A 5,803-nucleotide genomic window follows, 5' to 3' on the forward strand; every position below is an offset into this window, starting at 1 on the left:
AGGTCCCCATCATCTCCCAGCATTCACTACAGCCATAGGTCCCCATCATCTCCCAGGAGCCATCAGAACCATGCTGTCCTCATCTCTCAGGAGCCACTACAACCATGATGTTCTTGTCTCCCTAGTTGTGCCATGACCGATGATGTCCTTATCTTCCAAAATCCATTATGCCTCGTGGTGGCACTCTCCAAGAGGACTTGTTAGGACGGATAGTGCCGATGTTTCTCATCATCACAGTGTTGCCATCTCCCACGATCTACTTCCACCACGTCTCATGTCTCAGCCACCAGAGCTATGATGTCACCACTTCATAAGATCCACTGCAGCTGTGGTGTCCTTGGATTCACGCAGCCATGCATCGCCACATCCCGGATCCATCTGAGTGTCACAGTCATAATCCACAGGAATCCACGAGAGCCATGGTGTCACCACCTCCAGGCCCCACTCCAATCGTGTCCTGTCATGACTCATCAGGAGTCACTGTAACCATGGTGCATCACCTCCAATCAGCCATAATTGCCAATGGTGTCTTCATCTCCCAGGACCTACTCGAACCCCAGTGTCTCCATGACCTAGGGTCCCTGAGACCCAGTGATATCGTTATCCTTGGGGCCTCCCATAACCATGGTGTCATCACCTCCTGGATCCATGACAACAAATAATGCCATCATTTCCAGAGTTCACTTCAGTCATGGTGTCACTGCCTCCCAGAATCCATGTTAAAACTGTGTCCTCATCTTCCAGGACCCATGGCACTTGTGTGCCATCTGCCAGGATCCACCATCTTAGGGTCCTCTGGGGTCTCATGGCATTTACAGTTCCTCCCTTCAGGGGAACCAGCACAACAGGCCATTTCCCATTCCCTCCGCAGGACTAGGGTGGAGCCAGCTGTCTCCCTCAGATAGTGTCCCCCTCCCCCACTCTGGCCCTTCTTGATTATGTCACTGCCTCGCTCCTGATCTGAATACATACCTGGGTCCAGATGTGGCCTTGGCCAGCCTCCTTCACCCACTGGTGAGTGCATCCAAACTCTTCCTTGTGTCACCACTGTCCCTCACCCAGCCATCAGATCGGTGACAGGGTCAACCCAGTGACTCCACAGCAGTAGCAGAGGTGGGGCTTCCCAGCCCTTGGGCGGCATCACTGCCCTACCCCACTGTTAATTGGACCCCACCACCAGATCAGAACTCACTAGCTCGGGCCAAACTCTCTTTAGAATCTTGGCCTGTGGGAAGATGCCACAGCTGGCAAACCACCAGTTTGGCCAGTTCCCGGGGTGGGGATACCTGAGAGCATTGGCCACTGCTACCTTCACCTGCAAAGGCCAAGAAGGGTGCTCCTTCACCCCTTCCCGTAACACACCGGGGAGTCCCTAACACCCAGTGCACAATTTGACCCTCCACACAGTTCTCTGTACATATAGCCATGTTTCAGGGGGGCGGCCATTCCCCACTCTTAAAGGGCTACATGTCCCCCTCCCAGCCCCCAAGGCGAGGAGGGGGCTCTTCTCCCTCCTCTAGGCCGCCCTCTCCCTCTTATACCCTTCTACCCCACCAAATATTGGCCTCTGTGCTCATCCCTTCTCGCCAAGAGCCTGGATGGGATAGATGGTGCCAGGGTCTCACCATCGAGGAAGGTAGGATGTCACCACCAATCCTCCTAAACTCCAGCGCCAGGTTTTCAGTCTCCCAGCTAATAGAAGTTCCGTGGGCTCCTCTTCCATTCTAGGGCCTCCCTTCAAGCGCGCTTAACACTCCCACGGAACACACAGCTTTCTTCAGCCCCCAGCATCGCAGGGGTGCGGGAGCTTTCGGCTTTTGTTTGCCCCCTTCTCTCAGTCTCTCCCTCCCTCCTTCCTAACTTGGATTCCTTCCTGGGATCTGCCCTCCCAGCCCCCCAGCCTCTAACCCTCCATTCACCTGCCTGACCCAGGAGCCTTGACCTCTTATTTCAATAAAGCCATAGTGGGGAGAGGTCTCACCCCCCACCCCACTAGCACCACGATGCTTCCAGAGCTGGGACCTGGCCTTCTGAGTCTTCCCCACTGTTCCCCAGTAAACACACAAACACACATGAACGGGGTGTGCACTGCCGTGCAGGGAAGCAGCTCCCCTTCTGGCTGGGGCTTGCAGAGGAGATGTCAGATTGAAGTGCTCCACCGGAGGACCCTCCACACCTCTGAATCCCAGCCTCTCTCCCCTCCCCTACTCTTCCTTCCTGTGCTGAACCCACCTTCGACTTCCTGGTGAAGACAGCGAGAAGAGCTGGCGCTCAGTGGGGGGTGGTTTTTGTTTTGGAATAAACAGCTGTTTTTTCCTGATCTCCAGTCTCCAGGTTTTCACTGGGAAATTGGGGACCTCCTCCCCCTTTGTAGTAGATAGAGGCTTGGCCAAAGGCAAAATGATATTTGTCAAGGGAGAAACTTCTAAAGGCACCTTCTAAAGGTGTTTCCAGAAAGCTCAGAGATGCCCGTCACCTTGTGTCCCATGAAGCTGAGGAGTCAGAGAAAGAAGGGGAGTTATTTTTGTTGTTGTTGTTGTTGTTGTTGTTGTTGCTGTTGTTTCTTTTCTTTTCTGAGACAGGGTTTCTGCTGTCTTGGAACTCACTTTGTAGAGCAGGCTGACCCTGAACTCAAAGATGAGCCTGCCTCTGCCTCCTGAGTGCTGGGATTAAAGGTATGTGCCACCACTGCCCAGCTGAAAGGGGCATTTTAATGTGCTATTTACTCATGATTTTGCTTTGTTTCTTCTATTAAATTTTTATTATATATGATATATAATATACATATAATAAAAATATATAGTGTGAAATATAAAAGTATATAATTACATATATACCACCATCTATATATACATATATGGTTATTTTGCCTGCATACATGTTTGTGTAGTATGTATGTACTTGGTACCCTCAAAGTTCAGAAGAGGGTGTCAGGTCCCCTGGAACTGGAGTTACAGATAGGCTGAGCTCTTGGTGAGTGCTTGGTATCACACTTGGTCCTCTGCAAGATCAACTAGTGCTCTTAACAACTACTTCACCTCTCCAGTTCCTTTAGTTTTTAATACTATATTTATCTACCGCGTGTATGTGTGTGTAATAGTAAGGGCTGAATGTAGGGCCTCATGCATACTAAACCTGCGTTGTACCAGTGAGCTGTATTTCCACATTTTTCTTTTTTTTTAATAGGTTTTTTTTGGCCATGCAGTGGTGACAGACACCTTTAATCCCAACACTCAGAAGGCAGAGACAGGCAGATCTCTGTTAGTTCAAGGTCAGCCTGGTCTACAGAGTGAGTTCCAGGACAGGCTCTAAAGCTGCAAAGAAACCCTGTCTCAAAAAACCAAATAAGAGGCTGGAAAGATGGCCCAGAGGTAATGAGATCTGTAATGAGATCTGGTGCCCTCTTCTGGCAAGCAGACACACATACAGACAGAACACTGTAGACATAATAAGTAATAAACCTTAATATATATGTATGTAATTCTTTTTGGTCTTAATAAAAACCCAGAATCAGCTATCAAGGGGTAAAAGCTGAAGGCTCAGAGAAGCAGAGCAGGCAGTCACTAGAGTTATTACCTCTACCAATGCTCAGACCAAAGGGGTGACCCTGTCCTCAGATTGCCTCTTCCCGATTGTACCGAGCTCCTGTCTCCTCCTGCCTTATCTTCCCCTCTCCACACAGCCATAGGACTCCTGTCTCCACCTCCTTAGTGCTGGGATTAAAGGCATATGATCCAAGTGCTGGGATCACTTTTGTGTGCTCTGTTTCTCTTTTAGACTGGATCAATTTCGCGTAGCCTAAGGTGGCCTTGAACTAAAAGAGATCCACCAGCCTCTGTCTCCCGAGTCCTGGGACTAAAGGTGTGTGCGGCCACTGCCTGGCCTCTAGTGGCTTAGCTCCGCACTCTGATTTTCAGGCAAGTTTCATTTGTTAAAACACAAACAAAATATCACCACAGAAAATGCCTCATGTTCCAATTCCCCACCCCACCCCGCCCTGGCCCCAGTTTACCCAGGAGATCTCATCTACTTTCCCTTCCCAGGGAAACCCATAGTCCCTCTTAGGGTGCTCCTTGTTACCTGGCTACAAGAGGCCCGCCCCTTCCGGAATGAAGGAGGAGGGGATGCGGTGCAGGTAGACATGGGGGAGGGAAATGAGAGGAAGGGAGGAAGGGGAAACTGTGGTTGGTATGTAAAATAAATGAAAAAATTGTAATAAAAAATAGTAAATTAAAAAGAAAGAGAATGCCTCACAGGCACGGCCCCAGGCCAGTCCCGTGGAGGCAATCCCTCAGCTGAGGATTTGCCTTTCCAAGGCTGTCAAGATGACAGCTGAAGATAACCAGGACAAAGCAGTGTGTGGCAATGGGCACAATTATTTCTCTGCTGGGGGGGGGAGGTGCCTTCGTGAATCTACTTGTGAACTCCAAGAAAGCTTTGGGGCCTGTGAGGTAGCTGGGCAAGTAAAAACACTTGCAGTCAAGCCGCTGGCCTGAGTTCAATCCCTGGGAGCCACATGGTGGAAGGAGAGAACCAACATTTGCAAATGGTCCTCGGGTGTCCATTATTCACCTGTATGAGTGATTGTAATTACACATGCACACGCACGCGTGCGCGCACACATACGATAGATGATAGATAGATAGATAGATAGATAGATAGATAGATAGATAGATAGATAGATAGGGAGATAGATAGGGAGATGGAGAGATGGCTCAGCGGTTACGAGCACTGGCTGCGGGGGGGGGGTCATGACGAGGGGGGAGGAGGGGGTTGGAGGATCCACAGAAACAGCTGACCTGACCTCATGGGACCAACCTAGGCTCTCTGCATGTGAGTGACAGTTCCTAGCAGTGAGAGCAGGACCTGTCCCTGGCGCTCAGCTGCCTTTGGGGACCCGTTCCCCCATGCTGGATTACCTTACCCAGCTTTGAAGCACTGGCAGGAGCTCAGTCCTACCTCAACTTGAAGTGCCAAGCTTTGTTCAGGCCCATGGGAGGCCTGACCCTTGCTGAAGGGAGAAGGTGGAGGAGTAGAAGGGGAGGGGTAGGTGGGAAGGTGGAATTGAGAAGAGAGGAGGGAGAGGAAACTGAAGTCGGTATGTAAATTAAATTTTAAAAGGTATTTAAATAAAATAAATTAAAAAAAAAAAAGAGCACTGGCTGCTCTTCCGGAGTCCCTAGGTTCACTTCCCAGCACCCACATAGCAGTTCACACTTGCTTGTAACTTCAGTTGCAGGGCATCTGATACTTTCACACACATACATGAAGGCAAACATCACATAAAACTCAGTAAATAAAGAAATAGTAGTAAATACGTAGATGTAAAAATTTAAAGGCATCACTAAGTGTCTGTCTCTGCAATGTAAGCTTTCACCTCAAAGTTTGAATGTGCAAATCCTCCTGCAAGCCGAGATGGAGGGAGAGAAGAGTAGAGATGGGCTGGGGCAAATATATGCCTGTAATCCCAGCACTCAGGATCAAAAGGGAAAGCCAAGACAAGTGTGGCATGTGCCTTTAACTTTAGTGTTTTGTTTATTTATTTGTTTGTTTGTTTGTTTGTTTTTCGAGCCAGGTTTCTCTGTGGCTTTGGAGCCTGTCCTGGAACTAGCTCTTATAGACCAGGCTAGCCTCAAACTCACAGAGATCCGCCTGCCTCTGCTGGGATTAAAGGCTTGCGCCACCGGGCTGGAGAGATGGCTCAGTGGTTAAGAGCATTGCCTGAGCCGGGCGGTGGTGGCACACGCCTTTAATCCCAGCACTCGGGAGGCAGAGGCAGGTGGATCTCTGTGAGTTTGAGACC

The 5,803-nt window shown here is 49.8% G+C and overlaps 1 protein-coding gene across 11 annotated transcripts in view; it reads left to right on the forward strand.

Moving 5' to 3' along the window:
• Window positions 1–2,320, forward strand: part of Shisa7 (shisa family member 7) — a 19,669-nt gene extending 17,349 nt beyond the window's left edge. For all 11 annotated transcript variants that reach the window (XM_026777110.1, XM_026777111.1, XM_013354542.2 and 8 more), the window contains one exon: window positions 3–2,320. The gene's annotated coding sequence lies outside the window, so the exon portion shown is untranslated. The remainder of the gene's footprint in view (window positions 1–2) is intronic.
• Window positions 2,321–5,803: the final 3,483 nt, after the last annotated feature.

This window comes from Microtus ochrogaster, unplaced genomic scaffold (assembly GCF_000317375.1).
Source record: "Microtus ochrogaster isolate Prairie Vole_2 unplaced genomic scaffold, MicOch1.0 UNK47, whole genome shotgun sequence".
In the NCBI taxonomy this organism is placed as follows: Eukaryota; Metazoa; Chordata; class Mammalia; order Rodentia; family Cricetidae; genus Microtus; species Microtus ochrogaster.